We start from the raw sequence: 27652 nt of genomic DNA, 5'->3' as shown, positions 1-27652 counted from the left end.
TCCATCAGTACTGACACTCTGACAGTGCACCATTCCTTAGTACTGACCCTCTGACTGCAGCACTCCCTCAGTACTGACCCTTTGACAGTTCAACACTCCCTCAGTACTGACCCTCTGACAGTGCAGCACTCCCTCAGTACTGACCCTCTGACAGTTCAACACTCCCTCAGTACTGACCCTCTGACAGTGCAGCACTCCCTCAGTACTGACCCTCTGACAGTGCGGCACTTACTCAGTACTGACCCTCTGACAGTGCAGCACTCCCTCGGTACTGACCCTCTGATACTGCAGAACTCCCTCAGTACTGACGCTCTGACAGTGCAGTACTCCCTCAGTACTGACCCTCTGATACTGCAGAACTCCCTCAGTACTGACGCTCTGACAGTGCAGTACTTCCTCAGTACTGACCCTCTGACAGTGCAGCGCTCCCTCAGTACTGACCCTCTGACAATGCAGCATTCCTGAGTACTGATCCTCTGACAGTGCAGCACTCCCTCAGTACTGACCCCCTGACAGTGCAGCACTTCCTCAGTACTGACCCTCTGACAGTGCAGCACTCCCTCAGTACTGGCCCTCTGACAGTGCAGCACACCCTCAGTACTGACCCTCTGACACTGCAGCATTCCCTCAGTACTGACCCTCTGACAGTGCAACACTCCTTCAGTACTGACCATCTAACAATGCAGTATTCCTCAGCACTGATCCTCTGACAGCGCATCACTCCCTCAGTACTGATCCTCTGACAGTGCAGCAGTCCCTCAATACTGACCCTCTGACAGTGCAGCACTCCCTCAGTACTGACCCTCTGATACTGCAGAACGCTCTCAGTACTGACGCTCTGACAGTGCAGCACTCCCTCAGTACTGACCCACATGACAATGCAGCACTCCCTCAGTCCTGACCCTCTGACAGTGCATCGCTCCCTCAGTACTGACCCTCTGACAGTGCAGTACTCCCTCATTACTGACCCTCTGACAGTGCGGCACTTACTCAGTACTGGCCCTCTGATAGTGCAGCAGTCCCTCAGTACAGACCCTCTGACACTGCAGCGTTCCCTCAGTACTGACCCTCTGACAGTGCAGCACTCCCTCAGTACTGCCCCTCTGACAGTGCAGCACTCCCTCAGTACTGACCCTCTGACAGTGCAGCACTCCCTCAGTACTGACCCTCGGTCAGTGCAGCACTCCCTCAGTACTGACCCTCTGACAGTGCAGCACTCCCTCAGTACTGACCCTCTGACAGTGCAGCGCTCCCTCAGTACTGACCCTCTGACAGTGCAGCGCTCCCTCAGTACTGACCCTCTGACAGTGCAGCGCTCCCTCAGTACTGACCCTCTGACAGTGCAGCACTCCCTCAGTACTGACCCTCTGACAGTGCAGCACTCCCTCAGTACTGACCCTCTGACAGTGCAGCGCTCCCTCAGTACTGACCCTCTGACAGTGCAGCGCTCCCTCAGTACTGACCCTCTGACAGTGCAGCACTCCCTCAGTACTGACCCTCTGACAGTGCAGCACTCCCTCAGTACTGACCCTCTGACAGTGCAGTACTTCCTCAGTACTGACCGTCTGACAGTGCAGCACTCCCTAAGTACTGACCCTCTGACAGTGCAGTACTTCCTCAGTACTGACCCTCTGACAGTGCGGCACTCCCTCAGTACTGACCCTCTGACAGTGCAGCACTCCCTAAGTACTGACCCTCTGACAGTGCAGCACTCCCTAAGTACTGACCCTCTGACAGTGCAGCACTCCCTCAGTACTGACCCTCTGACAGTGCAGCACTCCCTCAGTACTGACCCTCTGTCAGTGCAGCACTCCCTCAGTACTGACCCTCTGTCAGTGCAGCGCTCCCTCAGTACTGACCCTCTGTCAGTGCAGCACTCCCTCAGTACTGACCCTCTGACAGTGCAGCACTCCCTAAGTACTGACCCTCTGACAGTGCAGCACTCCCTCAGTACTGACCCTCTGACAGTGCAGCACTCCCTCAGTACTGACCCTCTGACAGTGCAGCGCTCCCTCAGTACTGACCCTCTTACAGTGCAGCACTCCCTCAGTACTGACCCTCTGACAGTGCAGCACTCCCTCAGTACTGACCCTCTGACAGTGCAGTACTTCCTCAGTACTGACCCTCTGACAGTGCAGCACTCCCTCAGTACTGGCCCTCTGACAGTGCAGCACACCCTCAGTACTGACCCTCTGACACTGCAGCATTCCCTCAGTACTGACCCTCTGACAGTGCAACACTCCTTCAGTACTGACCATCTAACAATGCAGTATTCCTCAGCACTGATCCTCTGACAGCGCATCACTCCCTCAGTACTGATCCTCTGACAGTGCAGCAGTCCCTCAATACTGACCCTCTGACAGTGCAGCACTCCCTCAGTACTGACCCTCTGATACTGCAGAACGCTCTCAGTACTGACGCTCTGACAGTGCAGCACTCCCTCAGTACTGACCCACATGACAATGCAGCACTCCCTCAGTCCTGACCCTCTGACAGTGCATCGCTCCCTCAGTACTGACCCTCTGACAGTGCAGTACTCCCTCATTACTGACCCTCTGACAGTGCGGCACTTACTCAGTACTGGCCCTCTGATAGTGCAGCAGTCCCTCAGTACAGACCCTCTGACACTGCAGCGTTCCCTCAGTACTGACCCTCTGACAGTGCAGCACTCCCTCAGTACTGCCCCTCTGACAGTGCAGCACTCCCTCAGTACTGACCCTCTGACAGTGCAGCACTCCCTCAGTACTGACCCTCGGTCAGTGCAGCACTCCCTCAGTACTGACCCTCTGACAGTGCAGCACTCCCTCAGTACTGACCCTCTGACAGTGCAGCGCTCCCTCAGTACTGACCCTCTGACAGTGCAGCGCTCCCTCAGTACTGACCCTCTGACAGTGCAGCGCTCCCTCAGTACTGACCCTCTGACAGTGCAGCACTCCCTCAGTACTGACCCTCTGACAGTGCAGCACTCCCTCAGTACTGACCCTCTGACAGTGCAGCGCTCCCTCAGTACTGACCCTCTGACAGTGCAGCGCTCCCTCAGTACTGACCCTCTGACAGTGCAGCACTCCCTCAGTACTGACCCTCTGACAGTGCAGCACTCCCTCAGTACTGACCCTCTGACAGTGCAGTACTTCCTCAGTACTGACCGTCTGACAGTGCAGCACTCCCTAAGTACTGACCCTCTGACAGTGCAGTACTTCCTCAGTACTGACCCTCTGACAGTGCGGCACTCCCTCAGTACTGACCCTCTGACAGTGCAGCACTCCCTAAGTACTGACCCTCTGACAGTGCAGCACTCCCTAAGTACTGACCCTCTGACAGTGCAGCACTCCCTCAGTACTGACCCTCTGACAGTGCAGCACTCCCTCAGTACTGACCCTCTGTCAGTGCAGCACTCCCTCAGTACTGACCCTCTGTCAGTGCAGCGCTCCCTCAGTACTGACCCTCTGTCAGTGCAGCACTCCCTCAGTACTGACCCTCTGACAGTGCAGCACTCCCTCAGTACTGACCCTCTGACAGTGCAGCACTCCCTCAGTACTGACCCTCTGACAGTGCAGCACTCCCTCAGTACTGACCCTCTGACAGTGCAGCGCTCCCTCAGTACTGACCCTCTTACAGTGCAGCACTCCCTCAGTACTGACCCTCTGACAGTGCAGCACTCCCTCAGTACTGACCCTCTGACAGTGCAGTACTTCCTCAGTACTGACCCTCTGACAGTGCAGCACTCCCTAAGTACTGACCCTCTGACAGTGCAGTACTTCCTCAGTACTGACCCTCTGACAGTGCGGCACTCCCTCAGTACTGACCCTCTGACAGTGCAGCACTCCCTAAGTACTGACCCTCTGACAGTGCAGCACTCCCTAAGTACTGACCCTCTGACAGTGCAGCACTCCCTCAGTACTGACCCTCTGACAGTGCAGCACTCCCTCAGTACTGACCCTCTGTCAGTGCAGCACTCCCTCAGTACTGACCCTCTGTCAGTGCAGCGCTCCCTCAGTACTGACCCTCTGTCAGTGCAGCACTCCCTCAGTACTGACCCTCTGACAGTGCAGCACTCCCTAAGTACTGACCCTCTGACAGTGCAGCACTCCCTCAGTACTGACCCTCTGACAGTGCAGCGCTCCCTCAGTACTGACCCTCTGACAGTGCAGCGCTCCCTCAGTACTGACCCTCTGACAGTGCAGCACTCCCTCAGTACTGACCCTCTGACAGTGCAGCACTCCCTAAGTACTGACCCTCTGACAGTGCAGCACTCCCTCAGTACTGACCCTCTGACAGTGCAGCGCTCCCTCAGTACTGACCCTCTGACAGTGCAGCACTCCCTCAGTACTGACCCTCTGACAGTGCAGCGCTCCCTCAGTACTGACCCTCTGACAGTGCAGCACTCCCTCAGTACTGACCCTCTGACAGTGCAGCACTCCCTCAGTACTGACCCTCTGACAGTGCAGCGCTCCCTCAGTACTGACCCTCTGACAGTGCAGCACTCCCTCAGTACTGACCCTCTGTCAGTGCAGCACTCCCTCAGTACTGACCCTCTGACAGTGCAGCGCTCCCTCAGTACTGACCCTCTGACAGTGCAGCACTCCCTCAGTACTGACCCTCTGACAGTGCAGCGCTCCCTCAGTACTGACCCTCTGACAGTGCAGCACTCCCTCAGTACTGACCCTCTGTCAGTGCAGCACTCCCTCAGTACTGACCCTCTGACAGTGCAGCACTCCCTCAGTACTGACCCTCTGACAGTGCAGCACTCCCTCAGTACCAACCCTATTACATTGGCTGCACCAAAACAAACCCACTTGGCTTAAATGGGTTGTCCTGTTGCTCGATAAATGCCCAGCTCTACCTCGGGAGCTGAGTGGGTCTCCCGCTGAATGCTCGCTGCATTGTTGACTCACTCTTTCTTGAGCAAGATGCAATTGAGGGGAGGCAGGAAATGCCTCCGAAGTGGGTGAACGTGGGGGCGATGATGTCTCTCGGAGGAGGGATTTGTATTGTTGCTACCCAGATGCTGGTTATAGGGACAACAAACCTGTTAGGGCAGGTGGATTGAGAAGGGGACAGTGTGGAAACACATGAACAAAAATATCGGTCTCGAGTGTTGCCCAGTGATAACATCTGGAGCTGAATGAAGGAATAATCTCCTTGTCGATCTCGAGAAGGTTTAATTCTTCCCAACTCCCTTAAACGCAGGAGCATTTCCCACCTCACGGACCCTGTACTCCAGCCCCTCTCTCTCTCTCTCTCTCTCGAGATCCCCACTGGCAAACAACATTATTTCACATTTATAATTGTGTTTTGTTTTAACTAATTAAGTGGTCCCCAGCTGGAGTTAGAATATCTTCACTCTCACTAAACCCCAGCTTGCAAGTGCGTGGAAGGGAAAAACAATTTAATTTCTTACCCTGAAGGTTTTTGCAGAGCGCACAGACAGAGGTCCTATTAAGAGCAGAACCCTCTGGTATTGCTGCTGTCTGCGATTAAGCTGCCAGTTCCATCTCCCTCCTCTCTCTCTCTCTCACTTTCTCGCTCTCTCTCTCTCTCTCTCTCTCTCTCGTGGTTAAAGGCTGCTTTGCAAAAACTAACAAATGGTCACCAAAGTGTTTCCCTAAATCCACAATCCCCGCAGCGCCTCTACTTCCCTGTCCTAAAATGGATTTCGGAGATTGGAGAGATCGAGCGCTGTTGCTTTGCCAGAATATTCTGTCAGTCTCGCCGTGGGGGAATGTCACATTCACTCACACACACTCTCACACACACACTCACACACAGTCTCACACACACACTCTCTCACACACACACACACACTCACACACTCTCACGCACACACACTCACACACACTCACATACACAAATACACTCTCACACACACACACACTCACACACTCATACACACACACACTCTCACACTCACACACACTCACACACACACTCTCTCTCACACACACACACTCTCACACACACACTCTCACACACACACACTCTCACACACACACACACTCACACACACACACACACACTCACACACACACTCACACACACTCTCACACACACACACACTCACACTCACACACACTATCACACACACACTCTCACACTCACACACTCTCACCAACAAATACACTCACACACACTCACACTCACAAATACACTCACTCTCACACACACACACTCATACACGCACACACTCTCACACACACACTCACACACTCACACACACACTCACACACACAAATACATTCACACTCACACACACAAATACACTCACACACGCACACACAACTCACACAATCAAATACACGCACGCACACACACACTCACACACACACAAATACACTCACACACACTCACACACACACACACTCGCACACTCACACTCACACCCACACACACAAATACACTCACTCTCACACACACTCTCACACACAAATACACTCACGCACACACACTCACACACATTCACACACACAATCAAATACACACACACTCACACTCACACTCACACATTCACATATACACTCACACACACACACACCAGTACAAGCACACACACTCACACACATTCACACACACTCACACAAACAAATACACACACTCACACACATTCACACACACACTCACACACAAACACAAACAAATACACACATGCACACACACTCACACTCTCACACACACACAAACAAATACACACATGCATATACACACACATACTCACACTTACACACACTAACACATTCACTCACATGCATACACACACTCACACACACACTCAGACACACATTCACTCAGACACACACACACTCAAGCAAATACACACATCAACTCACACGCGCACACACACCCTCACATTCATACACACTCACACTCTCTCACACACTCTCACACACGCACACACACACCCTCACACTAACACACTCAACACACCCACTCACACACACACTCACAGGAACACACACTGACACAAATACACACACCCACTCACACTCTCACACACACACACAAACTCACAAATATACACAAACTCACACACACTCACTCACACTCTCACACTCACTCACACAAACACACACACACACAAATACACACACACTCACACCTGCGCACACACTCTCATACATGCACACACACTTGCACACACTCACACACACTCTCACACTCACTCACACACATACTCATTCACACGTACACACTCACACACAGACATTCACACTCACTCACACACACTCAAACACACTCACACAAACACGCACACTTACTCACACACACTCACAGACACACACCAACTCACACAAATACACACACACTCATTCATGCACACACTTACACATACACTCACACCCACTCACACACAAACACACTCACCCAAAGACGTACACTCATTCGCACACAAACACACACTCACACAAACTCTCACAAACACACACAACAAACACAAACACACACAAACCCACACACTCAGTCACACAAACACATACAAACTTGCACACAAACACTCACACACATGCTCATTCTCGCACACACACATACTCACACACACACAAACTCACACAAACATATTCACACTCACACACACCCACACAAACACTCATACACACACACAAACTCACACTCGCACAAACACAAACTCACTCATACTCACAAAATCTCACTCACTGAAAGACACACTAACTCACACTCATACAATTGCAAACACACACACAAACTCACACAAGCATCTTCACACACACACACTCACACTCACGTATACAAACTCACACACTCATACACACTCACACAAACTCACTTACACAAACAAACTCACATTCGAGCAAACTCAAACTCACTCATACTCACAAAATCTCACACTTACACTAACTCACACTCACACAAACACACAGAAATACAAACACATGCCCTCACAAACTCACTCACAAACTCATACGCACACACACTCACAGAAACGCAGAAATACAAACACACACCCACACAAACACTCACACAAACACGCACAGTCACACAAACACACTCACACAAATACACACACTCACTCACACATACTCACACACACACTCACACACTCACTCACTCCATCACACACACACACAAACACACATTCACACTCACTCACGCACACACACACAGACACACACAAACTTACACACACACACACACAAACACACATTCACACTCACTCACGCACACACACACAGACACACACAAACTTACACACACACACTCACACATACTCACACAAACACACACACCAACTTACACACACACTCACGCCCACTGACAAATACACTCACCCAAACACATACATTCATTTGCACACAAGCACGCACTCATGCACACACTCACAATGCTCACGCACACACACAAACACACACAAACAAATCCTTACACAAATACACACACTCACACAAATACACACACACTCACCCATACACTCACACACAAATACACACACACTCACATAAACTCACACAAAAAAACACACAAACTCACACAAACACACTCACACAAACACACACTCACTCACACAAACACCCTCACACAAACCCACATACTCAGTCACACAAACACATACAAACTCGCACAAACACACGCACTCAAACACACATGCTCGCACACACACAAACTCACACACACACACACACAAACACACATGCTCGCACACACACAAACTCACACAAACATATTCACACTCACACTTACTCAAACTCACTCATACTCACAAAATCTCACTTACACAAACTCACACAAATGCACACACAAACACACAAACTCACACAAGCATGTTCAGACACACACACTCACACTCCACATACCAACTCACACAAGCACTCATACACACTCACACTCCACATACCAACTCACACAAGCACTCATACACACTCACACTCCACATACCAACTCACACAAGCACTCATACACACTCACACAAACTCACTCACACACACAAACTCACACAAACTCAAACTCACTCATACTCACAAAATCTCACACATACACAAACTCACACTCACTCACACTCACTGAAACACACACTAACTCACACACAAACTCACACAAATACAAACACACACCCTCACAAACTCAAATGCACAAACACTCACATAAACACACCCTCACACAAACACACGCACTCACTCACAAACTCACACAAACACACGCACTCACTCACAAACTCACACAGTCACACACACAAACTCACACAAGCACACACACACTCACACACACACTAATGGGCACAAACTCACATAAACACTCACACTCTCACACAAACTCATTTACACACACAAACTCACTCACACAAACTCACTCACTCAAACTCAATGATACTCACAAACTCACACAAACTCACACTCACACACACATACTCACACTCACATACACTCATGGGCGCAAACTCACATAAACACTCATACACACTCACACAAACTCACACTTGCTCAAACTCACTGATACAAAATCTCACACTTACACAAACACACACTCACAAACTCACACTCATATACACACACACACACATTCATACAACACACACACTCATACAAACTCATTTACACACAAACTCACTCACTCAAACTCACTCGCACAAACTCAAACTCAATGATACTCACACAAACTCACACTCACACACACATACTCACACTCACATACACTCATGGGCGCAAACTCACATAAACACTCATACACACTCACACTTGCACAAACTCAAACTCACTGATACAAAATCTCACACTTACACAAACACACTCACAAATTCACACTCATATACACACACACACACACACATTCATACAACACACACACTCATACAAACTCACATACATAAATCTCACAAATACAAACACACACTCACACAAACTCACACAAACTCACATGCACTAACTTACACTCACACAAACACACACTCACACAAACACACACAATTTCAAACATGCACTTACATACACAAGACACAATTCACATTCACACAAATTCACATTCACACAAACTCACACAAACATGCACACTCAAACTCACACACACTTACACAAACTCACACTCACATAATCTCAAACTCACCAGCTCACAGTCACATTAACTCTCACACAAACTCATGCACACTTACAAACTCGGTCTCACAAGCTCGGCCTCACAACCTCACACTCGCACAAACTCACACTCACTCAGACATCACAAACTCTGCACTCTTGCACTCATTCCAACATGCGAACACACACTCACAAACTCACACCTGTTCCATTCTTACTCCATTGCACGTGTATTTCTAAAATGATTCATACCAAACAATAAGAATGGATTTATGCCACAAAACATTGACGTGACTTGGTGGGCCGTGGTTCAGAGCGAATTCAATGGCTGGTCTGAAATTTCCAGCAACGCCTCGGATCCTGAGCCCTCGGTGTGGGAACTGGGGCTGTCCCGATGCGGCCATTTCCCTGTCTCCCCCTCTGCCCAACCATTTTGTACAATCTTTCACCTTTTGATAAACAGCAACCTGGTGTGCCACTTGAACTGGGGTTTGATGGGGCTGGGTGTTGGGGGTGCGGGGTGGGGCATGAGGATGGGTGGATGGAGCGGGGAGGGGGGAGGGAGGGGAGGGTCGCATTTGCAACTTGCTCGTTGCTGCCCCCTCTGGGAGGTTTGGGGTCAGCTGAAATGTTTGCGGTTCCAGGGCTGGTGAGCGGGGTTAATCCTGGATTAATTTTGCTTTAAAGTTTAAGGTACCCAATTATTGTTTTCCAATTAAGGGGGGGGTCCAACCCACCTACATTGCATATCTTTTTGGGTGGTGGGTCACCACTAGCTGTGTAGTGGGCGCGATTCTCCGTCCCCCACGCCAGGTGGGAGAATAGCGAGAGGGCCTCCCGACATTTTTCACACTCTCCCGCTATTCTCCCCCCCCCCCATGCCCGACCCACGCCACGAATCGCCGCTCGCCGTTTTTTATGGCGAGCGGCGATTCTCCGAGGCCGACGGGCCGAGCGGCCGGCCCTTCACGCCCGTTTCAACGCGGCAGCAAACACACCTGCTCGCTGCCGTCGTGAAACGGGCGGCAGATGCCCACCGATCGCGGGCCGTGCGTCCGTAACGGACGCACTCTTTTCCCTCCACCGCCCCGCAAGATAAAGCTGCCACGTCTTGCAGGGCGGCTGAGGGAAAAGACGCCAACTGCGCATGCGCGGTCGACGTCATTGGCCACGTCAGCCGGCGTGACGCTTGACGTACGACCTTGATGTCCATCGTCAAGGCCGTGACGCACGGGGCCGCACTCCTAGCCCCGCCCGGGGGGGAGAATCGGCCCCGGAGGTGGGCGTGAAGGCTGCCGTGGGTCACGGCCTGTCCCACCTATATGTATTACGGTAATACATAGAGGTACTATGGGTAAATCCCTGCCTGCTGGCTCCGCCCAGCAGGCGGAGTATAAATGTGTGTGCTGGCCGAGCTGCAGCCATTTTGGTAGCAGCTACAGGAGGCACAACATCTTTGCTCGATAAAGCCTCGATTATTCCACTACTCTCGTCTTTGTGGTAATTGATAGTGTATCGGAGGTGAGACCCACATAGACATGGGAGAATGTGCAAACACCACACGGACAGTGACCCAGAGCCGGGATCAAACCCGGTTCCTCGGCGCTGTGATATTTGGATAGTTCCAACAAAGAGTCAATAAGCGTTTGCCTGGCCTCTTTCTATGCCGGCGAGTGTGACTATCCATTGCTGGACTCTCCTTGGTGCTGGATGAGGTGCCCAGCTCGCCGCTGCCCTCTGCTGGAGGATGACATTCAGCCGGAGCTGTCGGAGACGGGTTCCCATCTCACTGAGGTGTGGGACACAGGAGGGGATAATTCACCTGCCGAATCTCCCGATGTCCGGAGCAGTGAAATCGGAGACTGTGCTCCGTTTTGGAAGCAGCTGTAACTGCACGGGAAGTTGAAACTTCTGCTTGGCCGATTAGCGAATCCTGGGAACCCCCCGCCCCCCACGAATGTCTCTTCCACTGAGCTCAGGGTCAGAGATTTGGGTTGTGGGGGTGAGACCCACGCACACACGGGGATTCGGGTCCGAACTCAATATTTATCCTGAAATGTTTCATAGTTTAACCTCGAGAGCAACTCCGGGATGAAGCAGCAGAACTGACGCGAGGCCCACAATTAAATCAAAGCCCCGCCTCAGTATAGCCCCCTACCCCCACCCGGCCTGACTGCCCCCGACCCGACCCCCCCCCCCCCTCCCCTCCCCCCACTCCCCCCACCCGGCCTGACTGCCCCCGACCCGACCCCCCCCTCCCCCACCCGGCCTGACTGCCCCCGACCCGACCCCCCCCCCCTGACCCCCCCTACCCCCACCCGGCCTGACTGCCCCCACCGCGATCCAGCACCTTCCCCCCCCCCCGCCACCTTACCCCCCTCAGTATAGCCCCCTACCCCCACCCGGCCTGACTGCCCCCGACCCGACCCCCCCCTACCCCCACCCGGCCTGACTGCCCCCGACCCCTCCCCCGACCCGACCCCCCTACCCCCACCCGCCTGACTGCCCCCGACCCGACCCCTCCCCCGACCCGACCCCCCTACCCCCACCCGGCCTGACTGCCCCCGACCCGACCACCCCCCCCCGACCCCCACCCGGCCTGACTGCCCCCGACCCGACCACCCCCCCCCCCCGACCCCCACCCGGCCTGACTGCCCCCGACCCGACCACCCCCCCTCCCCCCTACCCCCACCCTGCCTGACTGCCCCCGACCCCCCCCCCCCAACCCCCACCCGCCTGACTGCCCCCGACCCCCCCCCCCCTACCCCCACCCGGCCTGACTGCCCCCGACCCCACCCCACCCCACCCCCCCCCTCCCCCCCCCGGCCTGACTGCCCCCGACCCCCCCCCCCCCCAACCCCCACCCGGCCTGACTGCCCCCGACCCCCCTCCCCCTACCCCCACCCGGCCTGACTGCCCCCGACCCCCCCCCCCAACCCCCACCCGGCCTGACTGCCCCCGACCCCCCCCCCCCTACCCCCACCCGGCCTGACTGCCCCCGACCCCACCCCACCCCACCCCCCCCCCTCCCCCACCCGGCCTGACTGCCCCACCCCCCCTACCCCCACCCGGCCTGACTGCCCCCGACCCGACCCCCCCTACCCCCACCCAGCCTGACTGCCCCCACCCCCATCCAGCACCCACCCACTTTACCCCCCTCAGTATAGCCCCTTTCCCCCACCCCCAGACCCCCCCCCCCCACACCCACCCGGCCTGACTGCCCCCGACCCGACCCCCCCCCGACCTTCCCCCCCCGACCCCCCCACCCCCACCCGGCCTGACTGCCCCCGACCCGACCCCCCCGCAACCCCCCCCACCCCCACCCAGCCTGACTGCCCCCTCCCCAATCCAGCACCCCCCCCCCCACCTTACCCCCCTCAGTATAGCCCCTCCCGTACCAGCCTCCCCGGACAGGCGCCGGAATGTGGCGACTAGGGGCTTTTCACAGTAACTTCATTGAAGCCTACTCGTGACAATAAGCGATTTTCATTTCATTTCCCCCCACCCGGCCTGACTCCCCCACCCAGATCCAGCACCTCCCCACCTTACCCCCCCCCCCCCTCAGTATAGCCCCTACCCCCACCTGGCCTGATTGCCCCCACCCCGATCCAGCACCCCCCCCACCTTACCCCCCTCAGTATAGTCCCTCCCCCCACCCGGCCTGACTGCCCCGCCCCCATCCAGCACCCCCCCACCTTACTAAACCCTCTGATCAGATTACCCCCACCCGATTACACCATCCCAACCCAACCCCGACCCCCCTGACCCGACCCCCCGACCCGACCCCCCCCGGCCCGGCCCGACCCCCCCCCACCCGACCACCCCAGCCCGACCCCCCCCGGTCCGACCCCTCCCGACCCCCCCGACCCGACCCCCCCGGCCCGACTCCCCCCCGACCCGAATCGAATCAGTAAATGGTTTCAAGAAGGAGATGGAAATATTTCTGATTTTAAAACGGGTTAACGGGATATGGGGAACGTTTCGGGAGGCGGCTTTGAGAGCAGGAAGAGATCAGCCATGATCTGATTGAATGGCGGAGCTGGCTCGAGGGGCTGAATGGCCTACATCTGCTCCTAATCCCTCTGTTGAGAGCAGCACATTTCTCAGGAGCACCAGAGGTCTTCTCCTCACTCGATGGAAGTGGCTGTTGATGGAAAGGTGTGTATTTGTTGCCCCAGAGGGAGGCGGTGGTTGGGGAGGGTCCACACGATCATTTCAGGAGCAAGTTAAGAGTCAACCTCATTGCTGTGGGTCGGGAGTCACGTGTAGTCCGGACCGGGTAAGGACGGCAGATTCCCTGCCCTCAAAGGGGCATTAGCGAACCAAATGGGTTTTTACAACAATCGGCGATAGTTTTATAGTCAGAGATTCACTTCTCAATTCCAGATTTATGGAATTAATTGATTTTAATTGCAACAGTGGGCTTTGAAACCATGTTCCAGATCCTTAGGCCAGGTCACTGGATTAATAAATCTGATAGTCGTCACTATCCTGGTGGTTACCATTGACCAGAAACTGAACTGGATCAGCCATATAGTATGGTAGTTGCAAGAGCAAGTCAGAGGTTAGGGATCCTGCAGTGAGTAACTCACCTGACTCCCCAAAGACTGACCACCATCTACACGGCTCAAATCACGAGATGGAACACACTCCACTTGCCTGGATGAGCGCAGCTCCAACAACACTCAAGAAGCTCAACACCATCCAGGACAAAGCAGCCCCGCTTGATTGGCACCCCTTCCACAAACATTCAAACCCTCCACCACCGCTGCACAGTGGCAGCCGTGTGTACCATCTACAAGATGCACTGCAGCAACTCACCAAGGTTCCTTCAGCAGCACGTTCTAAAAACCCACCACTACCATCTAGAAGGATAAGGGCAGCCGATACCTGGGAACCCCACCACCTGGAGGCTCCCCTCCCAGTCACTCACCACCCCAACTTGGAAATATATCAGCCGTTCCTTCGCTGTCGCTGGGTCAACATCCTGGAACTCCCTCCCTAACAGCACTGTGGGTGTGCCTTGTTGCTCGTTATGCCTTCCTTAATTTGCTCTGTTTTAATTACCTTTTCTCAAGAGTCGCCAGGTATCACGGTATTAGGGGCAGCACGGTAGCATTGTGGATAGCGCAATCGCTTCACAGCTCCAGGGTCCCAGGTTCGATTCCGGCTTGGGTCACTGTCTGTGCGGAGTCTGCACATCCTCCCCGTGTGTGCGTGGGTTTCCTCCGGGTGCTCCGGTTTCCTCCCACAGTCCAAAGATGTGTGGGTTAGGTGGATTGGCCATGATAAAATTGCCCTTAGTGTCCAAAATTGTCCTTAGTGTTGGGTGGAGTTACTGGGTTATGGGGATAGGGTGGAGGTGTTGACCTTGGGTTGGGTGCTCTTTCCAAGAGCCGGTGCAGACTCGATGGGCTGAATGGTCTCCTTCGGCACTGTAAATTCTGTGTATCGTTCTGATACCACCACAAGGTTCAAAGCCGAATACTGATCAATGACTCGATACACCAGTTAGTAAGTTTGAAATCAATACACATTTATTTACACACACAGTCAATTATTACTCATGCACAAACTCTACTCACTAAACTACAACTACTACTAAAAGCCTATACTTAGCTTCGAGTGGCCCACTCAGTCAGAGCAACAATGGCCGTTGTCCGGTTCTGATACTGCTGGCTTCGAACTGGTATAGAATAGTAGCTAGGAGCGCCTATCTAGGTTGTAGCCCAGGTGGCTACAACCGACAGCTCAGGGACTGCAGCGGCTCAAGAAGGCAGCTCATCACCAACTTCTCGAGGGGCAATTAGGGATGGGCAATAAACGTCGGCCTAGCCAGCGACGCCCACGTCCTATAAATGAACAAATAGTAACCGCCAGGGTACCGTACCCACTTCAAATCCGGCCTTGAACACAAACAGCCGACTGCCGCTCCCAGTCCAGTACTTGAAGGAGGGCTGCAAAGTCCGAGTCTTCTAACCTCTTTTAGGGCAGTTGTTACTCCGAGGACCCTTGATTTGCTCTCTCGCGCGGAAGTAAATCAGGACTCCCATGGCCGTATTATGAGGGGCTTCTCTCCGCAGTGTCCTGCAGACATTCACCCCTCAACCAACACCCCTGGCACTGATAATCGGGGTTTATCACATTGCTGTTTGTGGAATCTTACTGCCCGCACATTTGCTCCTGTGTATTCCGCCTTGTGAGAGTGGCTCCGCTTCGAGAGGGGCTTCGGGACATTGTGAGGCTGTGAAAGGGGCTGTCTGCATCGCTTTTTATTCTTTCTGATAAACGGGGATGGAGTTCAGGACTAATCTATTGAAACGCTCGGCTGGCTTCTGTGGAGAGCCGTTGTTGAAGGTTCACCTCGACCTGTCGTTCGTTATGTCGATCTGTTCTGAGTGTGGAGTTGTAATTACACCTCCTCACCAGCTGGTGGCGGCGTTGAGCCGTTGAGCCACCTGAGTGGTCATAGCACCAACAACAACTTGCATTTAGATATCGCCTTTAGTTTTACACACTGTCCCAAATCGTTTCGCAGGAGCATGAGCAAGCTAATTCTTTTAAAATATATATTTAGAATACCTAATTCATATTTTCCAATTAAGGTGCAATTAAGCGTGGCCAGTCCACCTACCCTGCACATCTTTGGGTTGTGGGGGCGAGACCCACGCAGACACGGGGAGAATGTGCAAACTCCACACGGACAGTGACCCAGAGCCGGGATCGAACCTGGGACCTCAGCACCGTGAGTGCTAACCACTGCATCATCGTGCTGCCATAGCAAGCTCATTCTGATCAGGTGTCAAGGAGGGGGACATTAGCACAGGTCTGATTGCAGTCTGATCTCAATGCCTCTTACAGCAGGAGGGAAGGGTCTGAGGGAGAGGATTTCAGAGCTGAGGGCCTCAACAGCTGGAGGCGCGGCCCCCAGTGATGGAGCGAAGGAAATGGAGAGCTCACAAGTTAGAATTAGAAGGAACGCAGAGATCTCAGGGGATGTTCGGGATGGAGGAGGGGAGGTGATGTCGAGGTGTTTAGCAGCAGGATGAGGATTTGCAAATCCAGGTGTTGGTGGAGCAGAAACCAATCGAGGCAACAAGCAGAGGGATGATGGGTAAATGGGACATAACGTGAGTTGGATTCTTCACCACACAATCTCCCCTCAGTTCAATGGTAAAGAGCTCCAGTTTCACCAGCTGAAATGTCTGGTGAATGTATCATGGCAACCATTCATCACTGTATTGCATTGTACTATGTTGTTGCCCTTGTGGGCTCCACCTACGGACCATTGTATCACATTACACCGCACTGTATCATGTTGGTCCCCTTGTGGGCTCCGCCCCTGGCTCCACCCCCTCGGGGGAGGTATATAGAGCTGCTGCCCTGTAGGCGGCTCTCAGTGCAGAGCAGTTGCAGGCAGGCACAGTTCTAGCTGATTAAAACCACCGTTCACTTCAACTCTCCGTCTCGTGTGAATTGATGGTCGCATCAAAATGTTTACTATGATTCTTTGTGCAGAATATTGGACAAGGAGAGGACTGGAAAAAAAACATTTCCTCCTTTGGCAACAGTGCCAGTGCTGCCCAGTGTTACTGCCTCCTCTGGGAACAGTGCCAGTGCTGCCCAGTGTTACTGCCTCCTCTGGGAACAGTGCCAGTGCTGCCCAGTGTTACTGCCTCCTCTGGGAACAGTGCCAGTACTGCCTGGTGCTACTCGTCCTCTGGGAACAGTGCCAGTGCTGCCCAATGTTACTGCCTCCTCTGGGAACAGTACCAGTACTGCCTACTGCTACTGGTCCTCTGGGAACTGTGCCAGTGCTGCCCAGTGTTACTACCTCCTCTGGGAACAGTGCAATTACTTCCCAGTGTTGCTGCATCCTCTGGAAACAGTGCCAGTGCTGCCCGTTGTTACTGCCTCCTCTGAAAACAGTGCCAGTACTTCCCAGTGTTGCTGCCTCCTCTGGAAACAGTGCCAGTGCTGTCTAGTATTATTGCCTTCTCCGGGAATAGTGTCTGTGCTTCCCAGTGTTACTACCTCCTCTGGAAACAGTTTCAGTACAGCCCAGTGTTGCTTGCACTTCTGGGAATAGTGCCAGTACAGCCCAGTGTCGATACCCCCTCTGAATACAGTACAAGTACCACCCAGTGTTGGTACCTCCTCTGGGAACAGTGCCAGTGCAGCCCAGTGTTGCTGCCCCCCGTGTTGCTGCCTCCTCTGGGACGAGTTCCAATACGGCCCAGTGTTGCTGTCTCCTCTGGGAACAGTGCCGGTGCTGGCCAACATTACTGCCTCCTCAGGGAACAGTATCAGTGTTTCCAGTGTTACTGCTTCCTCTGGGAACAGTATCAGTGTTTCCAGTGTTACTGCTTCCTCTGGGAACAGTATCAGTGTTTCCAGTGTTACTGCTTCCTCAGGGAACAGTATCAGTGTTTCCAGTGTTACTGCTTCCTCTGGGAACAGTATCAGTAGTTCCAGTGTTACTGCCTCCTCTGGGAACAGTATCAGTAGTTCCAGTGTTACTGCTTCCTCTGGGAACAGTATCAGTAGTTCCAGTGTTACTGCTTCCTCTGGGAACAGTATCAGTAGTTCCAGTGTTACTGCTTCCTCTGGGAACAGTATCAGTATTTCCAGTGTTACTGCTTCCTCTGGGAACAGTGCCACTACTGCCCGATATCGCAGCCTCCTCTGGGAACAGTGCCAGTACTGCCCGATATCGCAGCCTCCTCTGGGAACAGTGCCAGTACTGCCCAGTGTTATTGTCTTCTGGGAGAGTGCTGCCCAATATTACAGCCTCTTCTGGGAATTATGTCAGTGCTTCCCAGTGTTAGGGCCTCCGCTGGGAACAGTGCCAATCCTGCCTAGTTGTGCAGTCCCCTCACTATGACAGTCCACCATACAGTGACTGAAATCCATGGGGACTTACAGCCTGGTGGGACACAACCGCTTTGAATGTGAAAGATGTGTTAAAGCTGTTCATAGAATTTACAGTGCAGAAGGAGGCCATTCGGCCCATCGAGTCTGCACAGGCTCTTGGAAAGAACACCCTATCCAAGGTCAACACCTCCACTCTATCCCCATAACCCAGTAACCCCACCCAACACTAAGGGACACGAAGGGCAATTTATCATGGCCAATCCACCTAACCTGCACATCTTTGGACTGTGGGAGGAAACCGGAGCACCCGGAGGAAACCCACGCACACACGGGGGAGAATGTGCAGACTCCGCACAGACAGTGACCCAAGCCGGGAATCGAACCTGGGACCCTGGAGCTGTGAAGCAATTGTGCTAAACACTGTGCTACCGTGCTGCCCTTGTTTACTGGTCCCGGTTGAACAGGCACACATCACATCCTACAATCAGCACATATCTTTGTGTTAACTATCAATTTTCTATTTTGCTGGTCACCCTGTTCCATCGGTGACCGGGGCAATGAGTTCTCAGTCGCTCTCTCCTTCAACTCTCGGCTTCACCCTCGAGTGACCCCTGGCTTCTTCTTACCTGTTTCTATGACTGAGGTACAACCAGCCAGCTCTCTAACCAGGCTCCCTGCTGCCCTCTGCTGTTGACATGGATCTTAACAAATATCACTGCAGTCAGATTTTGATTGGAGCTCCCATGTTACCTGCGGGATGGATGCGCGGTATTTTCGGGATAAGATAGGTTGAGGTTGATGTTAAACCTGCACACACCCCCCCCCCCCGGATGGTACAGAGACCAGGGTGGAAGTTAGATGCGGGACTGTTGGGGGACCGAGGGTTCTGTGCCAAAATTGAAAAGGTAATCGAGGAATATGTAGGTTTTAACTACACGGGTGAGGTGTCGATGGCGGTTGTCTGGGAGGCTCTAAAGGTGGTGGTGAGGGGTAAGGTGATCTCGTTCAAGGCTAGGCTCTTTACCTTGGAAAATAGGCAACAGGTTTAGATAAAGGATCTGGATCGGCGCAGGCTGGGAGGGCCGAAGGGCCTGTTCCTGTGCTGTAATGTTCTTTGTTCTTTGTTCTTCTAGACAAAGAGGAGAGGTTGGAACGTCAGAGGGTAATAGCTGGAGGTAGACAGGAGATATGCAGAAGATGGGGACCCAGCGCAGTTGGAAAAGAGGAGGGAACTCCAGGCGAGCTTTGACCGACTACCTACCAGGAAGGCGGTACGCCAATTGAGGCGAGCCAGGGGGCGGTTTACGGGCATGGAGAGAAGGTGGGTCAGTTCCACAGCGAGGTGGCGGCAAGGGAAATTGTCCAGGTGCGGGACAGGGCAGGGAAGTTGGCGGTAGCTCCAGATCAGATTAACAAGGTCTTTAAGGAATTCTATGAGAGGTTGTACAGGTCAGAGCCACCTGGGGGAGGCCGGGAGATGCAGGAATTTCAAGGTGGGCTGGAGTACCCGAGGCTAGGGGAGGGGGACAGGGCTACATTAGAAGGAGCGATAGTGGAGCAGGAGATAAAGGATGCGATTGGGAGGATGCAGTCGGGGAAGGTGGGAGGGTGCTGGGTGGGCAGCACGGTAGCATGGCGGTTAGCATAAATGCTTCACAGCTCCAGGGTCCCAGGTTCGGTTCCCGGCTGGGTCACTGTCTGTGCGGAGTCTGCACGTTCTCCCCGTGTGTGCGTGGGTTTTCTCCGGGTGCTCCGGTTTCCTCCCACAGTCCAAAGATGTGCGGGTTAGGTGGATTGGCCATGCTAAATTGCAAGTAGTGTCCTAAAAAGTAAGGTTGGGGGGGGGGGGTTACGGGTATAGGGTGGATACGTAGGTTTGAGTAGGGTGATCATTGCTCGGCACAACATCGAGGGCCGAAGAGCCTGTTCTGTGTTGTACTGTTCTCTGTTCTATGTTCTAAGGTGGCAGGGCCAGATGGGATTCCGGTGGAATATTATAAAAAATTCAAAAATAAGCTGGTACCGCTGATGTTGGGGATGTTTGAGGAGGCGATAGGGAAGGAGGTGTTAACACAAACTGGGGCAGGCATCGATTTTCCTGTTACTTAAGAAAGATAAGGATCCAACGGAGTATGGGTCATATCACTTTTAAACGTGGACGCAAAGATATTGGCGCAGGTACTGGCAGGTAGGCTAGAGGAGTGTCTCCCGAAGGTAATAGGTGAAGATCAGATGGGGTTTGTGAGAGGGAGGCAGCTCTTTTTGAACATTAGGAGGGTATTGAACATGGTTATGGCGTTGGCAGAAGGGAAGGAAACAGAGATGGTTGTGGCATTGGGCACCGAGAAAGCGTTTGACCGGGTAGAATGGGGGTAGAATGGGGGTAGAATGGGGGTAGAATGGGGGTACTTGATGGCAGTTCGGGAGCGGTTTGGAATTGGAGCCAGGTTTGTGGAATGGGTAAAGCTATTATATATGGAGCTGAGGGCCAGTGTTCGCACAAATAACATCAGCTCAGAATACTTTCCTCTCCACCGTGGGACTAGGCAGGGATGTCCTATGTCACCCCTGCTGTTTGCACTCGCGATTGAGCCATTGGCCATCACGTTAAGAAGTTCGGGGGTGTGAAAAAGAATAGTGCGGGGGGGGTGTGGATAGAGCATAGGGTGTCCTTATATGCCGATGATTTGCTGTTATACATGTCGGGAACCGAGTGTGTCAGTCGGGGGAATACTGGAGCTGCTTCGGGTGTTTGGGTCTTTCTCGGGGTACAAACTAAATCGAGACAAGAGTGAGTATTTTGTGGTGTCTCGGTCAGGGGTGGGGACAGGGGTGTGGGGGGGGGGGGCTGCCATTCCGTAGGACAGGTACTCATTTTAGGTACCTGGGGGTGCAGGTTGCCCGGCGGGGGGAGGAGGGGGGGGGGGGGGGGCTCTGTAGGTACAACATCTCTAGTTTGGTGGGGAGGTTGAAAGCCGATCTGTCACTGGTGGGTCGGCTACAGGTGGATAAAATGAATGTGCTGCCGCGATTTCTGTTTATTTTTCAATGCCTGCCGATTTTCCTGCCAAAGGCCTTTTGTTTAGAGAGATTGAAATGATGATTACCTCGTTCATATGGGGAGGGAAGGGGGCCAGAGTTTGAAAGGTGCTGCTACAGAGGGGAAGGCAGGCAGGGGGTTTGGGTCTCCCGAACCTGATGTATTATTACTGGGCGGGGAATGTGGAGAAGGTGCGGAGCTGGGTCAGAGGGACTGACTCCCAAAGGGTCAGAATGGAGGAGAGTTTGCGTAGGGGGTCGGGATTGAAGGCGTGAATGACAGCGTCGCTCCCGATAGCCGCGGGGAGATTCTCAGGGAGTCCGGTAGTAATAGCTTCGTTGGGAATATGGAGGCAGTTTCGCCAGCACTTCGGGTTGGGAGTGTTGCTATATTTACTTGGGTGTAAATATGGTGGTCAATATGGTCGCCTTCCTTACTCCTAATTATGTTTACACTTAGAGTCGCCAGGTGTCTTTTGATACCGCCACAAGGTTCAAACTCGAATACTGATCAAATAACTAATGCACCAGTTAGTTAGTTCAAAATCAATACTATTTATTTACATACACAGTGTGGTGATCACAAGTTAACTAGATGCAATACAACTGAGCAAACACTAGAGGGAGCACGGGAGAGCCATACAAATACATCGGGACAGGAAGTGAGGACACACTTCACGGAAGGCAGAACTGGTAGCAGGACACAGACACACCAGCTAGTAGCATTTGAGGTAGCCGTAGGTTAAGCTCTGAAGAGAGAACGAATTCACAATAAAGCATCTTCTCCACATTTGAGACTACGAGCTTTATTAAGACTCGAGGAACAACACACACAGCAATATCTACTCATGCACAAAGTGCTACAAACTAAACTATCTCTAACGCTAATGCCTATACTTAACTTTGGGTGTCCACTCAATCAGAGGCTGTTGTTCGGATCTGAGGCTGTTGGGTTCGAAGAGGTAACAGGAGAACAGCTAAGGTCGTCCGTCTGATGGCGAGCGTTGACCTTGGGACTTATTGCTTCTGGTGTAGCTGATGGACGGGTCTCTCCGCTTCGAGAGCCGAGTCCAAGAGAGCGATTCTCTCTCTCGAGGGTTCCTTCTTATACCTGAAGAGGCTTTGCACGCTTTTAGGAGGGCCTTGAGCTCGGCCCCGATTAATTGGGCCGCTTCCCGATCATTGTTATCGATCTTGACCAATAAAGGGGTGGGTGCCCTGATGGCTGGGCGTGTCCTAGGTGGCCGTTGGCCTTGCTTTGTTTGTGTCTTTCTGACGCTGGGATGTCTGCAACAGTATCAACTCCCTGAGTGTTAGTCCTTTGTTCCCAGAGTTTCAATTCCGTCTGGGAGCTGTCTCGCCAATATGCATACAGGCTCTGTGACTGCTTGTTTTCCCAACATTGTCCACAGTTCCCTACATTCATTGCAAGCGTCCATTTTGTATTCTGGAAGTGGCCATCCCAGATGGCTACAGGAGCAGGGTCAAGGGAAATGCCGATTCGGGGAACCATAGATTTGAACCAGGAAAGTGGGATGGAAATTTTCAGAGATGGGAGGAGGAAGGAATTAGGACACTAATAGATTTGTTTCTTAGGGGTCGGATTGCAGGATTGAAGGAGCTGGAAGCGAAGTATGGGCTGGAGCAGGGGGAAACATTTAGATACATGCAGGTTCGAGATTTTGCCAGAAAGGAGATACAGGGCTTCCCAGTGGAGCCGGCCTCCGCATTGCTGGAGGAGGTGCTGACAACAGAGGGACTGGAGAGGGGGGTAGTATTGGCGGTTTACTGGGCTATTTTGGAGGAGGAGAAGGCGTCGCTGGAAGGGATCAAGGCAAAATGGGAGGAAGAGTTGGGAGAGGGTATGGAGGAGGGGGTCTGGTGTGAGGTGCCCCGGAGAGTGAATGCCTCCACCTCGTGCGCGAGGTTGGGGCTGATACAGCTGAAGGTGGTGTATATCATCCTCGCCCTTGGGCAGTGCAAGGGCGAGGGTGAGCCGGCTCTTTGAGGGGGTAGAAGATGTATGTGAACGTTGCGGGGAGCATATGTTTTGGTCCTGTCCAAAACTGGAGGATTACTGGAAGGCGGTTTTTAGGGTAATCGCTAAAGTGGTGCACGTGAAACTGGACCCGGGCCCTCGGGAGGCCATATTCGGGGTGTCGGACCAGCCGGGGTTGGAAACAGGCGCGGTGGCGGATGTTGTAGCCTTCGCCTCGTTAATCGCCCGAAGGTGGATCCTGCTGGGTTGGAGAGCAGCCTCTCCACCCTGTGCCCTGGCGTGGCGGGGGGACCTGCTGAAATGCCTAACACTTGAAAAGGTCAAATTTGAACTGAGGGGAAGGATAGAGGGGTTCTATAATTCATGGGCGTTATTCATTATGCACGTTTGAGAATTAGATCACATCGAACATTAGGGGAGTTTGGGGCTTGGAGGGTTGGGGTAGGGGGACTGTATGTGTTAATGGTGACTATGGGTGATTCCTGATTCCTTTGTGTCATTTGTTTATGTTAAAATGCGGGCTTATGTATGGGGTTTGGTGGGAGGATGGGATCGTTGTTATTGATATGGAGATTGGCGTTACTGATTATTGTTTATTGGTGGGTGTAAATTTGGGAGAAAATGTGAATAAGGAGAATAAAAATATATTTTTTAAAAATCATAGCTTTAGCAAACATATGGGTGGCATTGTGCTTAGTTCCAGGTTTGATTCCGGCCTCGGGTGACTGTGTGGAGTCTGCACGTTCTCCCTGTGTCTGCGTGGGTTTCCTCCGGGTGCTCCGGTTTCCTCCCACAGTCCAAAATGTGGGGGCTAGGTGGATTGGCCATGCTAAATTGTCCCTGAGTGTCGAAAAGGTTAAGTGGGGTATGAGGATTGGGTGGGGGAGTCAGTCTAGATAGGGTGCTCTTTCAGAGGGTCAGTGCAGACTCAATGGGCTGAATGGCCTCCTTCTGCACTGTAGAGATTCTATGATATAATCTGGATACCTTAACCGAAGTGTAATTTTAATAACATAACTGCAACAGACAAATAATGCACTATATATAAAACTTTCCAACATTTCTGACCGCTTGTTTTCCCAGCCAGTCTGGAACTGGAGTTGAAGTTGATAACATGTTTTTAATGTTCTGTACATAATTTATTTCTTATAATAAATAGTTTATTTAGTTACTAAACTTGGTGGTCGGCCATCTTGAATTATTACATTGGCGACGAGGATCAGAGCACTTTCAAATTGCCACGAAGAAAGACAGAGCAGACTTGGTGTGCATGTCATTCAAGTCGGGTCCATTCAGGACTCACTAAGTTACAACAATGCCCCTATTTGGAAAATTAGGGCCCTTTGACCCTAATTTAGAAGATTGGGTTCAATACATTGAACGCTTGCGATATATTTTCAATGCAAACGAAATAGCGGGGGAGGAGAAGAAGACGATAAAACTGCAAACAGCCCAAACCTACAATTTAATAAGGATCTTGACTTCTCCAGACACCCCTGACTCTAAACTCTTCGAAGAGCTAGTGAAATAGCTGAAGGGGCTTCACCCGAAGCCGCTCGATAATCGGGTAGAGATGCAAGTTCAACTCAACAACAAGAGCCCCCTGGGGAAGCGATAGCAGCTTTCGTGGGGAGATTGAGGGAAACAGCCGAGCATTGAGAATTTGGGCCAGCCCTCAATGATATGCTGAGAGACAGTCTAGTGTGTGGGGTCAATAATACTGCCGTAGAGAAAAAAAACTGCTGGCAGAGGCAGAAATAACTCTAAAGGTGACGCTAGAAATTGCCCTTGGCACGGAGAGGGCAGAAAAGGGCACAATGGGGTTCATGGTGTGCAAGGTGGTGAGGTCCACCATGTTTGGAGGGAAGCTGCTAGTTGGCAGCTGTGCCAAGGCAGGGTTTGGCGAGCAAAGAAAGGCTGGGCCTCGGAGAGGTCTCAGAGATTCGGCCAGCAAAACCCAAGAATTGTGAAGAGTGCGACCAATGTGGGGGACACTATACCCTGGAGAAATATACGTTCAAGGAAGCTCCGAGTGTTATGCCTGCAGCAAATGGGGGGGGGAGGGGGGGGTCAAGCAGGGCCAGCCCAGTGGTAGCAAGGTCAAGATTCCAGCTACAGTGCATAGCACGGAAAGTAATTCTGAAGGATGAGTTAAAAGTGGGAAAAGTAGCCCCAACTTTTTTTTTAAATTTAGAGTACCCAATTCATGTTTTTCCGATTTAAGGGGCAATTTAGCATGGCCAATTCACCTACCCTGCACACCTTTGGGTTGTGGGGGCGAAACCCACGCAAACACGGGGAGAATGTGCAAATTCCACAACAATCCCTGTAAGTGTGGAACAACAACAATCCCTGTAAGTTACAGTCAAACCGGGGCTAGCTCAGTCGTGGAGGCGCCACCTGCTGGACTGCATTGTTCCCAGCGGAAGAGAGGGTCCCCTGACACTCAGCTGATGGTGGACCGCGTTAAAGAACTTGCGTGTTGTTGCTTTGTTGTAAATGGTTTGACTTTTGCTTGAATATGGTAATGAGTGATTTGAAGGGGAGGGTTGCAGTAGCGAGCCCCTTTGAGGGAGCGACGTTTCGGGGAGTGGGGGGGTTGGCAATTGGGCCGGAGAGCGCGAATCCTGTAGTTGAGCACATGTTTTTCCCAGTCAATCTGGGGCTGGAGGCGAAGTCGCCGGCCGCACGTTTCTCATACTTGTCTTACAATCAATTGTTTGTTAAGCTACTAAACTTGCTCGTCCATCCTTGAATTATTACGTCTGGAATTCTGCTTCGTTGATCTCAGCGATCAGGTGGTGTTTAAACAGAACGTCGCTCCAGGATGCTAAATGGATGTGTGGTAAATTTTATCCTCTTATCGAGGCCTTTGTCATTTCTTCATATCTTCTTTGACTGTCTCGCAGATTATTACAGTACCACTGAGTTCCAGGGGGTGGCACTGTTGGTCCAAGTCATAGTTGCACATTGATAACAGAGGGTCAAAGGCCTCCAAATGGTCACATGACATCCAATGGGCCAAAGGCCAACATTTTTAAAGTACCCAATTCTATTTTTTTTCCAATTAAGGGACAATTAAGTGTGGCCAATTGACCAATGCTGCACATCTTTGGGTCGATTGTAATCATAGAATCAAAGAATCATAAAATTTACAGTGCAGAAGGAGGCCAGTCGGCCCATCGAATCTGCACTGGTCCTTACAAAGAGCACCCTACTCAAACCCACCTATCTACCCTAACCCCATAACCCAGTAACCCCACCTAACCTTTTTGGACACTAAGGGCAATTTAGCATGGCCAATCCACCTCACCCACACATCTTTGGACTGTGGGAGGAGACCGGAGCATCCGGAGGAAACCCACGCAGACATGGGGAGAACGTGCAGACTCCGCACAGACAGTGACCCAGCCGGGAATCGAGCTTGGGACTCTGGAGCTGTGAAGCAACTGTGCTAAACACTATGCTACCGTGCTGCCCACTAATAATAATAATGATGATAATAATAGCTTATTGTCACAAGAAGGCTTCAATGAAGTTACTGTGAAAAGCCCCTAGTCGCCACATTCCGGCCCCTGTTCGGGGAGGCCGGTACGGGAATTGAACCCGTGTTGCTGGCATTGTTCTGCATTACAAGCCAGCTGTCTAGCCCACTGTGCTAAACCAGCCCCTTCAGGCGAGACCCACGCAGAGACAGGGAGAATGTGCAAACTCCCCAAGGACA

The 27652-nt window shown here is 52.3% G+C and overlaps 1 protein-coding gene across 3 annotated transcripts in view; it reads right to left on the bottom strand.

Moving 5' to 3' along the window:
- Positions 1–27652, bottom strand: part of LOC119957256 (podocan-like protein 1) — a 171303-nt gene that overhangs the window by 28910 nt on the left and 114741 nt on the right. The window contains exon 1 of one of the 3 annotated variants that reach the window (XM_038785104.1): positions 5402–5605. The exons of 1 other annotated variant lie outside the window; for it this stretch is intronic. The gene's annotated coding sequence lies outside the window, so the exon portion shown is untranslated. Of the gene's footprint in view, positions 1–5401; positions 5606–27652 lie in introns of those variants that run through there. One more of the 3 variants, XM_038785106.1, reaches the window with a different exon arrangement.

This window comes from Scyliorhinus canicula, chromosome 25 (genome assembly GCF_902713615.1).
Source record: "Scyliorhinus canicula chromosome 25, sScyCan1.1, whole genome shotgun sequence".
Lineage (NCBI taxonomy): Eukaryota > Metazoa > Chordata > Chondrichthyes > Carcharhiniformes > Scyliorhinidae > Scyliorhinus > Scyliorhinus canicula.
The sequence above is the reverse complement of the archived record's forward strand: the minus strand, read 5'-3'. Positions and strand labels throughout refer to the sequence as shown.